General features: G+C 31.4%; 1 long non-coding RNA gene across 1 annotated transcript; it reads left to right on the forward strand.

Annotated features, from left to right (window-relative positions):
* Positions 1-7,489: 7,489 nt before the first annotated feature.
* On the forward strand, positions 7,490-8,961 carry LOC107827362 (uncharacterized). Its single transcript, XR_001657500.2, has 2 exons — positions 7,490-7,603; positions 8,427-8,961. It is a non-coding gene; the product is annotated as an uncharacterized LOC107827362 (long non-coding RNA).
* Positions 8,962-11,918: the final 2,957 nt, after the last annotated feature.

Here is an 11,918-nt window from a genome sequence, read left to right on the forward strand (position 1 = left end):
AAAAGACCTCCTGGAAGGCCAAAGAAGAAGTACGATAAGCCATTCAGTGAATTGCAACAGAAGAAAAATCAACATTCATGTAGCATATGTGGGCAGGAAGGTCATAATAAGCGTACTTGTAGAAATGCTCCACGTAGGACTTAGTTCACATTCTGACTTGTATTAGTGCTATAACGATGTGTCATAGATTCAGGTTACATTATAAAATAATACATTTTGAATTTTTGCGTGAATATATTCTGGATATAGTTAGTTGGTGTATTAAATCTGAATACATAATTACAATACGACTATTACATATCAATACAAAATGTCAGAATATTTGTGTATTGTAAATAGATTTCATATGTCATTCATCATAAATCATTCATGTTTTTGAATACATTTAAATACATCTAAATATAAAACATGTTTGGATGTGAGATTATATATGGTTTCTGAATGTGAAATACATCTAAACATTGTTTCTAACTTGAAATACAACCTGTTAAATACATATGAATACAACCTGCCAATATCATATGAATACAACAGGTTGAATATATGTGAATACAATCTGTTGATTACAGATGAATACAACCTGTTGAATACAGATGAATACAACCTATTGAATACAGATAAATACAACTTGTTGAATACAAATGAATACAATCTGTTGAATACAGATGAATACAATCTGTTTAATTCATATGAATGCAATCTGTTGAATACAGAGGAATACACCCTGATTTATTCATATGAATGCAACATGTTGTATCCATACAAACACAACCTGTTGATTACAGATAAATTATGATGCACAAAAATATTGAAACATCGACTGAATAGTTGAAATGATTATATATAAACAATGTGGATACAATGAATAAAATGTAAACATAATTTTTTCTCAACTAAACACCATCTTTACCAAAACACTATCCAAAATACAGTATTCACACAAAACTACCATCCAAAACTACATTCACCTAAAACTACTCTAACATTATCTTAACTGACGTATCCGAATCCGTGATTTGTCTAACAATCTTTGAGGGTGCTTCATTCTCACTTATGGCATCAGCGTTTATCTTCCGCATAGTATAGTCCTAAAGGAGTGCACCATATCTTTGACGGAGTAAATTGGCATCAAATGTTGATTGGGGAACCAAACCAACAGTGCTCAGAAACTCTGCGTATGCCGCGACATACAACCCCCAATCCTTGAAAAAACAGATTGAAATAATGAAAAACATTTCATATTATTATATTTATAAATGATACAAGCAAGAGGATTGAATACATATATGCTCCCAGATTTTAGTTAAGGCAGATTTAAAATGAAAACAACATCAAAGGGATCAGTTTGTGCCTTGTCACTGTATGCTGAGTCATGAGACCAATCTATGCCTTGCTTATCTCTGTAAAAATCACTGATCGATAGATACAAAGGTACAAGCTTAGCTAGCTTATCTATCTCAGAAGCCACATAGGCATCATGACCTACCGATCTGTATGAGTCATACACTTTGATACATCTCTCCTTGAATGAGATAACTGCCAATATCCAATGAAGTTTGTCCTTCAAGTTGACTGGTATCTAGACATTGTCAACAGTATGCCACGGTACATTAGCTAGCAATTTGTAGCCCCTTATGTACTCATATACCACATCCTCTTCTTTGGCTATATTTGCATTACTATCTGTATCAACATACCTGTCAAAGATTTCAAGTATTCTTGTCTTGAATATACAATCAACAGTTGTATACTTGAAGTTGGTTGTTTGGTTGTACTTGCCCTTCTTTCTCAAGTAGTAAAATTTGACATCAATATGATATATATAAAATTGAATACATAGCGTCAGTACATTGAATGAAATCAAGGAAAATAAACTGAATATAGAAGTATCAACTGCTGAAAATAAATTAAACTTACACAATTCTTTTAGATACATACTGATACATAATTGGCTAGCAGATAACAAACAGAAAACAAATTGAATATAAATTGGCATCACCTGTTAGGATACATAATGCTGAATACATACATTTATTTGATATTGAATATAGTTAAATACATTATGATAACTATATACATATTGATAACGAAACATACTGATCTATATCAAGTCGTACAGTTGAGAATCTAATAAAGAATACATACTGCTTTTAACAAATTGCTAGAGAAAACTGTGAAATAATTATAAATCTGAATACAGTTAAATACACAAGATACCCATAACTCATTGGATTAACCCTAGCATCAGATGTATATTATCAGCAATAGGGAACAAACATAACTCATACAACTCAACTAATTACATAGCACATAAACAATATAAAATACAAATGCATACAAAATATGTATGAGTTCTCAAATTGTGAAATATACAATTAGACAAACCAAACAGAAAAAAATGGAATAAACTGAATTTGGAAGAGGTATATCTGACATTGTCATTTCATAGTTTACCGTCAAACAAGAGAAGGTAAAACTAATTTTTTAAAGTGACTTGATCAACTCCAAAATCCAACGGTATATGCAGTGTTGACTTGTTCTTCTTGTAATGGTCTTCCAAATCACTTCTACAAGGAATTGGAAAAAATATTATATCCATTTTCTAAATTAAAAATATATATTAGACATACCGGGTAAAAAACTTACTTTTGATCATGTTTAGCGAGAAGACCATCACGAACTCATTTCTCGTATTCCTGAATGACTAATGTAGGATGTGGCCCCGATATTAAATCGTCTTCAAAGGGGTAGTTTTTGTCAAATATGGGAGTCAACTTTACTGAGGTACCTATTATTAATTGAAGTCATTAATAGAGACATTTAATTATAGATACATGGAAAAATAGATCATAACTTTATAATACATTATTTTTGTTTAAAAATTTACTAATCGACGGAGTCGAAGTTTGACTCGTAAGGTGAAGAATACCATCTACTTGGACGCCGATTCCTATGAGAGGGTAATGGGGTTGTATCAACATTTTTTGCTGCATAATGTATCACAATTCTAGTTTCTAGAATTTGACTTGGAAGAAACTTGTCCGCCAACTCAAATCGTGATACATGTACTTCTTTGGATACATCCTCGTGGCATACAGGTGGTATGCTACACAGCACCTCAGATGTAGTATTCTCCTCAACTCTTACTTCACCACAAACAGGATTAACATATTTATTCTGTTTTTTAATACATATGTATATAAGTGTATTATAAAATTTCTTAATACATAATACATCACATGTTTTGAATACATCTAAATACATCTAAACCTAAACATGTTTGGATGTTTGAGATATAAGTACAATGTATTTAGAATCCAAGCTTAAATACATGTAAATACTGTTTGAATACGTATAAATACATCTACATACAATATGCAAAGATCAAAAGTAATATGTATAAGTACAGTGCATTTATAATACAAATAAATACAACTGTATACATGTTTCAATTAAAAAAGGAATAGTGAAGGTCGTTATAGAAATGCATTTTGAAAACCTTTAAATCAAATTTGAAACTGAAATGACATATATAAGATTGATTGTGTAGGATGTATGTTACAATATATATGAGTAAACTGAATATTAATAAAAGATGTTTTTAAATATGTATTTATATAATACTGACTACTTATGTAAAACTGAAGTAACATGTATAAATTTGTATTTCATAAATGTGTATGATGTTGTATAGATTATTAATCTGAATAATAGCAGAAACATATAGTCTGATTATGTTTATATAAACCTATACTAAAAACGTTAAAAAATGTTAACCTTTGCCTTCTCACCGACAGCTATATCACTCTGTGTTTGGCCTTTGGGATTATCTTGCAAGTTGGCATCAGATGATATTTGAATACCATCATCACTTTTCCCTGTGTTTTTCTTTCTCTGTTATACCCTTTCCGTAGGCTGATTGGCTTTAATCTGGTCAGAAAACTTCTTAAAGTTTTCATTGATCAATGTTCTTAGAGACGTGAACTCGTCCATCATCTAATCAATACACAAATAATTAGAGAGGTGTTGAAAAAGTATATGAATGTTAATTTCCAAACTGTAATGTTTAATATGTCCATACAAAACTCACATATTCTTTGAATGAATTTAGATCATTCCTCAAAGAAAATACCTCATCTGTTTTAGAATCTACTTGCTTCTTATCATGCAATACAGTTTGATTGATTTCAGATATGCCAGCATGAGGAATCTTGGATTGAGTATCTGAATGTGAGGGATCTATAATCTGATGTTTGCGCTTTTTGTGGGGCGGTGATGAAGATGGACCAACACTTGCATCATGTTTCTTCTTAGGCTGAAGATGCGGTGTAGGACTAAAGTCATCTGAATCATCTGCATACTTGTCTGAATGAGTAGGAGTAGGATTGTTCTCTACCTCAACACCTCCTGGAGGAATCTGAATAACAACAAGCTCTACATCGCTTGGTTGGATGTCATTGTAAACAATCTGAAAATCGAAATACACTCAAAGTGAACGAAGTTGTTGTATGGTTACAAAGTTATGCTCATTGAATGAAATATCTATCTGTATACTATTTTTTGTATTCTAATGTATTCATAATAATATGGAAGACAGGGAAATGAAATCATACTTGCATATTGTATGTAGATGTATTCTAATGTATTCATGTTGTATTCTAATATATTCTAATGTATTCATGTTGTATGCAATTGTATTCAACAATATGTATTCTAATGTATTCATGTTGTATGCAACTGTATTGACTAACAGAATATTAATTCTTAAAAAAATAATATCGGAAACTTAACAAATAGTAAATTACCATGTTTCCCTAGTCATTGAACATGTCGTTCATCAGATAAGCACAAGTTGGCTGATTGACAGTGGATCTCCAATTGAGTATTCTGAAAAACCGGTTATCAACTCGCATTGCAATTTTGGGGTCAACCTTTGAACAGCACTCGTAAAACCATACTTGCATTGCGAAAGGCATCCCAGCTATCCTATAGTACTTCTTCTGAGAATTCATTTTCTTGCTAATAGATTTAATAAGGTATTGGAATACATCAATACCCCATGGATAATCAGAGTATCTCCCACTCTCGACCAAGTCAAAATGTAATCTTGGGATGGTTGTGCTGTTCTTCTCGGATGAAAATATAAAAGTGTGTATGAAATACAACACAGTTATCTTGATGGCATCCCCATCGTTATCATGACCCAAATTCTTGTCATCAAAGCATGTCAACAAATCTTTCTTTTTGACATTCTTTGCGCTGCCAAAGTATGTCTCAACAATCCAGTTAGGCACCTTTGTGTTGAACTGAAAATCTTCAGGGTCACCCACACAATTGAGACCAGTGACAAGAGCAAACTCTCTGATTGAGAAGGATAATGTTGTACCATTGACGTATATTGAAAATACATCGTCATGACTTCCTTCTAACTGACGAACTATGAAGCACCTGAACAATTGATGCTGGACCTCACAAGGCTTTATATCAAAGAAACTTCCAAAACAAGTAGAACCCAATATTTTGTACTGCTCAGGAGTAAGCTTTTCTTTGAGGTCGGATACTATGTTCGTGTTAGTATATGAACTGATATGCGGTGATGAAATAGACTGGTGTTTCACAAAAAATTTAACTTTTTGCATACAACAAGAATTACAAAAAGATTTCATATGTCAACAGGAATACATAACTCATTAATTGTTTTAAATACACATAAATACAACTAAATACAATATGCAAAATGCACTGGAGTAAGAAATCAGTGATGAAAATAGTTGTATATATAAATACATCCACATACAACAATCATTCTTTATTGCAATGAGTACAAAACAGTGAAGGCGCATTTGAAATACTTATGAATACATCTACATACAGTATGCAAAGGTCACTGTAATAAGTACAAAATACAGTGAGTGAACTTTTGAATTCAACTAAACACATTTAAATACAAAAGACACTAGACTAAATAAGCACAAATCAGTGAAGCCAAATTTTGTATACATATAAATACATCTACATATAAATATGCAAAAGTCATTGTAATAAGTACAAACGAGTGATGAATTTTTTGAATACTTATGGATAAATTTAAATACGATATGCAAAAGTCAGAGTAATAAGTATAAATAGGCAATTTTGAATACTTATGAATACACCAACATACATATAAATCACATCAACAAATAAGAAGAGGAAGCTATGTATCCACTATTGCACACATATAAATACAATAACATACAATAATAGAAATTCATTGAAGAAGATAATACTCAATGTATGAGGACTCAAATACATATTGATACATCAACAATTACCTTTTCGTCCCGTGTATCCGAGCTATTTCTTGCATCGACCTCCTTTTTCTTGACACATGAAACATCATCCATAGGTTTTTTTCTCTTTTCCGCAACGGGGAGTGTTGATTCTTTCGAAGATTTCTCAACTTGGGCTTCTTTCAATTTGTCATTGTGTATTTTAGTTCTCCTCTCTGCAACTGTATTTGCTGCTGAACCTGCAAATTCCAATTCCGCTTGAGTGATTTGCAAAGAGAAAGAAGGCCCATCAAAATTGAGTGCTTTGGTGGGTATACCTCTGGTAATCCTCTTGTGGGATGTTGAATCAGACATTGGAGAGAAAATCTCAAGTTTTCTGTTGAATACAATAACAATGGTTATTGTTTATAAAAAATTAGTAGATATAAACAAAATACAAGCGAAATTCTAACAAGTTAAATACTTACCACAACTATTTGTAGGAAAAAAAACGAGAGTTGAGAGAGATAATGCTGATGGCATGTATGAAATTAGCGTGGTGACTGAGACTGGGGAAGACCTAGACGATGTGGGTGAGAGGGAATTTCAGTTGCAGAATCGTGTTTTATGGGGAAGATAATGGCGTGTATCAAATTAGAGAGAGGGAGAACGTGAAGAGAGAATTTTTCATCAAATACGGTAAATTATGTGAGAAAAATCTGGAAAGGAGAGAAAAATAATAATTAGCGTATATAGTGGCTTAAGGGTAGGAGTTAAAAAATATATTTTGCTATAAACATTAAAATGGTAGTTATAATTAGAGAGAGGGAGAACGTGAAGAGATATTTTGCTATAAATATTAAAAGATAGTTATAAAATATAATTTTTTAAAATGGTATTTATTTAAAATAAATAAGTTGTTAAACTTTAGAACAGGAAGTAAAAATTCCTCAAAAGAAATATGAACAGGAAACCTTAGAATATTAAGTTCATAATCATCGGTTTCCGTAAATTACTTTACTATGGAGTATTATTTAGAAGTTAAGTTGTACCAACGCGGTACGAACAGGGGTAAGTTCGGGATTTCAAAATATTTATTTGCTTTATGTTGTGTCAACTATGCCCCTGCCCTCTATGATTTAAAGCTTTGTGAATTGTGGGTTTAATGGTAATTTCATTCTTCCTACGTTTATATTGGGCCCTCACTATTCCAGAAGCTACTCACATTCTGACCGTCTTTTTTGTTCAGTTCTCTGCCTCTATTGATTTTGCTTGCATTGCTCTCTCTTCCTATTGAGCCTTCACTATTTTCATCAGAGAACTTTTTGTTTCTTTGCTCAGTTCTCCAGCGGGTTCTTCTTCTTCTTCCTCTTTATTTTTTGCTTCGTTTTTGGTGAATTTTCGATTTCCTCTATTTTTTAAGCCATGTGTATGTTTCAATCTTCAATGTAAATTTTCAAGGTTTAGTGTTTTGTGATTTTGACTGAATCGTAATTTGGGTTGCATGTGTTCTCTATGTCTTGATATGAATAGTGAGAGTTAGTTTACCGTGGTTTGCACCTACAAATTTGGTCTTGATCCTTTTGTACCTTTTAATTGCTAATGGGATCTGTAGTCAAACGATTTCTTTTCAATATGCCTTAATTTCTCAATTTTTCAGTTTCATGTTATCTTTGGTATATAGTCGTGATGATTTTTTTTTAATTTGTTTTTGGTGGTAGTTCTTGCTTCTTCTTTTCTTTGGTGGGCATCTGGTATTTCCTCTGTTCGTGTGGATATTTTTAAAATTAATTTATGCGACCAATGTGTTTGACGAATTTTCCTAGCAAAAGGAAGACTTGTGCGTGCTAGGCTGATGAAGCTGAATTATGGTTTCGCTCTGCTTACTGTGCCTGTGCTTCTTTTCTTTTCCCTCAATGTTCTGCCCCTGTGTCGACAAGGGGTTACCACATAAGTGTTTCTAGAATTACTTTAATTTTTGTGGTTATTTTGTAATGGTATTTCAATTGCTTGCATGTGTAATTCTGCAGTAGCAATATTACTATTTCTCTAACTTTTGTTGACATGGAAAATTAGATGACTTATAGTTTTCAAATTGAGTAGATACTTTTCCCTGTGATATCTTTTTCATTTAAAAATTTTCAAGAAAATAATTGATAAATATTTGTATGTTAGGGAGTCATGCCGTGAGGTGATCTATTTTCCTTGTGACATCTTTCAACTTCCAGGTAATTTATTGAGGAAGAATTGGTGAAAGTTATTGAATTCTTTAATGTTGTTGTGAAATTGGCAGTGAAATTAAAGGTTCAAACTCAAGGTAAGTTTTTCACTGTTATTCTTTTTGTTGTCTGTACTACATTTGAGAAAATATGGCCATAGCAAGCTGAGGAAGGTGACAAAAAAAATATAAGTTGCAAATTCAGAATAATGAGCACACCGGATCAGGCAAAAGATTTGATTTTAGCTTCCCCAATTTCCAAGCCCTTTAGGTGCAATTCCACATTCTTTACAGAACCTTAAAATTTTGGGTCGCTTTTTCTTGAAAAATGAATTTCAGTGTTCTGCTTTGTCTATTGTATCAAGCAGTTGTTCATGGATAAAAACTGCAACTTTAGTATTGGATACGAAAACAAAACTTAGAAAATACTTCACCTCTACATTTAATTTTTGTAACTGACGCAGCTTTCTTCTAATATTTTTAATATCTCAATTGCAAGATAGAGGGAAGCAATAACTTGACAAAATGATTGTTATCATACTCTTAATAATTGTTACTCTGGAATTGAGGAGGATGATCATACAAGTATAGGGTGACTTATGCTGCTTGAGATCAATTAGGTGATCTATATACTCATATAATATCACTAAACTCTACTTTAGAGTTCCTGTAGTGCTGTTCGGTTTTAACTAACTACTCTAATGAGTTCATGCCCTGTCCCAAACTTAAATCCAGCCACTGCTTCCTACGAATGCCTTTTGAGATATATATATATATATATATATATATATATATATATATATATATATATATATATATAAGACAACTTTAATTTCTTATTTATATCCGTACAACTAAAATTCTATATCTTTGTGATACGACAAATAATAATAATAATAGTTTTATTATTAGATCTTAGATTCCAATGTTGGCGCGAGTACAGTGTTGTTTTTGTAGTATCAGTAACTTGTTGATTTCATCTTTTACTTACGATCTTCACGTGAAACATCTCTTTTCTCCTTCAATACTTTTGGACGTACTGAGGAGAGTTAGTGACGCGATTATTATATTTCTCAATGTAGTTAAGACGAAACTAATTTGGGGATTGAAATTTCTCATGAATAAAAAATCCCCTGATTTAATATCCTGTCTAATGTACCATTTAGGTGAATTTTTTATTTAATTTGCTAATTTTATATGTCATGATGCATTTGTCGGATCTAATTTTTGGTACAAACCGAATTTAAGCAGAAAAATAAATGGTTCAGATTGCAACTCTTTTTCATTCTCTGTTACCTCAAGTTTCCTTCATCACCCACTTCCAATACTCAAATCTCCATAGGCTTTCACCTATTTCTTTATCCAACGCACTTTCTAACACTTTTTTTTCTTTTTAAACATATATGTTCATCCCTCCCTATATTACAATAAATATTATAATTTCGACTATAATTTAAATTGTATTCTTCAAGTATTGGAAGTTTGGGGATGAGAATTTTGTTTTCAAAGTTTTATTGCAGATGAAGAAAATAAGAATAAAGCCAGGCTAGTGTATAAACAACTTTTATAAATTATGTAAATAGTCTATACACTCAAGAGACACAATACGTTTGAAATACACTAAGAATACATTGCAAAACTCAGGAAATATTGTATATAAAATATTTATATACTGCATAACAGTAAATATACACCTTCTATACATATTTAACGGTTTATATACAATTTTTATACAAAAATACATTTGCACAATATGTATCATTTATGTATAAATTGTGTATAAAAATGTATATACACTTTTATACATCGTGGAGCAAAATGTGCCTTTTCCTTACATCGTAAAACAGTCTATACACTTCGAGTATACAAAAGTGCTCAAGATACACTAATGATACATTAGGGATACGATACACCGAAAAATGTAAGATACACTGTATATAAATTTTATACTGTATGTATTAGTGTATATACAATTTCTATACACTATCTAATAGTCTATATACATTTTTTATAAGCACATTGTTATATAGAATGCAATATATATACATATAACAATGTAAATACAATTTTTATATATGTATTGTGTATATACAACTTTATATGAAATTATACTTGTAACTTCCAACCAGCATTAAAATCTCAACCCACTACCAATACCCACTTCAAGAGTTCTTTACTTATAAAACACCACTTGGACCCGAAAAAGAAGAAAAAAAAAGAAGAAGAATATGATGATGAAGAAATAATCACACGTATACAAAATAGGGTGTCACTATATAATTTATATAAAATAGAATGTCACTATACAAAATATATACAAAATAGACTGTCACTATACAAAAAATATACTAAATAGACTGTCACTATACAATTTATATACAATAGACTGTCACTATATAAAATATATACAAAATAGACTGTCACTATATAAAAAATATACAAAATAGATTGTCATTGTACAATTTATATACAATAGGCTGTCACTATACAAAACATATACTAAATAGACTGTCACTATACAAAAATTATACAAAATAAATTGTCATTATACAAAATAGACTGTCGCTATACAAAAAATATATAAAATAGACATTTCGGGCTATTAGATGTAATATGTTTAGGCCGGAGGAACATTTCGGGTCAATGGGAAAAAATATAGGCTATTAAAATTTTGAGGGGCTATAGAGGGTCATTTTCTCGTAGATTTATAAAATACTGGAAATGCTAATACAGCAACATAGAGATATTATGCAAGATGTAAGGGTTTGGAGTTCTCCCAAACAATGTGGTATGTATATGATCTTGTGAAATGTCGCTGCTCTTATTAGCCTCTAAGAGGCTCCTTGGCTATTCAACATGTCAAATGGTATTCAAATCCTCATATGAAACGTGATAACCTATGCAAACAGTTTGTAATCTACTCACTGTTATGGCAAACAAAATAAGATAACCATCTTAATTTATGCATCCTTAAATACAAACAATACGTAAGATTCCAAAGAAAATTAATTGTGGCTACATGATTCTTGGTTAAAGAAGAAACGTTGTTTGGTATACATTACCAGCACCTTTTCACAATTAGTTTTCATAAACACAATCCAAGTGAAAATTACCATTCCCCTTTCTGTTCATATTACTTTAATTGATGCATAAGGTTCTTATATTAAGTAGTAGTTAACAACAATATTCTTGGAACCAAAAAATTAAAGATTAATCTGCCAACAAGAGTTCGGTTCCATGTGACGAATGAGTTGATACGGAAACGTGACAAAATTGGATGGTGAACTAAATTCTTAATCATCATCAATGAAACTAGATACTGAACAACACAGCTAAAGGCAGGCTCTGATACCACATGATGAAATTTGAATACAAACACAGGGCCTACGCAGCAGAATATTAATAGGAACGTACCTTAAGCCATTGTTATTCAAGCGTTGTAGGGAATC

Source organism: Nicotiana tabacum, chromosome 9 (genome assembly GCF_000715075.1).
Source record: "Nicotiana tabacum cultivar K326 chromosome 9, ASM71507v2, whole genome shotgun sequence".
NCBI lineage: Eukaryota > Viridiplantae > Streptophyta > Magnoliopsida > Solanales > Solanaceae > Nicotiana > Nicotiana tabacum.